Source organism: Anarrhichthys ocellatus, unplaced genomic scaffold (genome assembly GCF_004355925.1).
Source record: "Anarrhichthys ocellatus isolate YVR2014 unplaced genomic scaffold, GSC_Weel_1.0 scaffold48, whole genome shotgun sequence".
Classification (NCBI taxonomy): Eukaryota; Metazoa; Chordata; class Actinopteri; order Perciformes; family Anarhichadidae; genus Anarrhichthys; species Anarrhichthys ocellatus.
In genome coordinates, this window is record NW_022280078.1 from 1,909,323 (window position 1) to 1,910,628 (window position 1,306).

Genomic DNA, 1,306 nt, shown 5'->3' on the forward strand with positions numbered 1-1,306 from the left:
ATCCAGAAAATGATTGGCATATTACCTGATGATGAGAATAACCCTGCATCTCACCTCAAAGACCGTTGCAGTTGTGTAGCGTTTATCGCCCATCGTGAACTTCCGCAGATAGAAATCTGAAAACCACGTGACTTAAATGAAATCTACAAAACTGCTGCTGAATCTGCTATAACTTCACTGGCTTTTACAGTATTCTATAGAGAACAGTCACACTCTACTTTCTGTTTCAAGACAACAAATGATGGGCTGAAAGCAGTGTACTGTACTGTAGTACAATTTTAATGTACATTTTTTCTCAGTTTTTAAGATTTGATGTAGCTTTAAACTTCTAGTGTTGTACTTTTTGACCACTACATTTATTTGACCACATTAGTTACTTTGCTGATTCAGATTATCACTACAAAATGCAACTAAGAAATTATGATGCATTATTATAGAGCAACATTTAAGTTATATACACAATAATACATCACTATTTGTAATGATATAATATAAATTACTTAATACTTCTGTATTTTAACTTTTAAAAAAAAGAGTTAAAAGTACTTCTTCCACTGCTGGCTTCAACTCTTTCTTGCCCCTGCACTACCAGGTTTAAGATTTGGTAAATGAGTACACACATGACAAGGCTTGTCATACTAGGACAAAGGTTGAAAATACACAAAGTGGTCCTTTAAACTAAATTTAGATCTCATTTCTGTCTTAATTATGTAAAATGCTCCACTGTAGCAGCAGTAGTAATAATAATAGTTAATATTATGCTGATCATTGAGTGTCAACAATGCATGGGATGTAACATCCCATACAGGAAACATTAATGATTCATAACTCCCCCCTCCCCCCATGCTCTAAGATCACACAATCATTGCTGGTCCTTGCTTCCTCCTCCTCCTCCTCACTCACTGACTGCAGAAACACGCGTTTTATCCGCCGGCCTGGTCCCACACCGACAAGACAAAAACCACAGCAGTAAGTAACGTTAACGCTGACTGACAGTCGGGGATTCAGTCTGGGGATTAATGTTGCGAATCATTCACGAGACATTTTGGGAAATTAATGAATATTCGGCGGTGTCCAGTCAGCAAGGGACTCGGGGTGTGTTAGCCGAAGGCTAGCAAGCGGCTAGCTGAACGGGGCAGCTCGCGCGCGCTAACGCCGACCAGAACGGCTGTCACGCCAGCTGGACGCCTGCTTCAGTGGCCGCTGTTCTACATTGACATTTCACACAAACGTTTTAATGAATACGGAGTGCGTTAGTGTCGCATTTTAAAGCGTTGCTTTGGTGTCCTCTTAAAGCTAGCCGCCT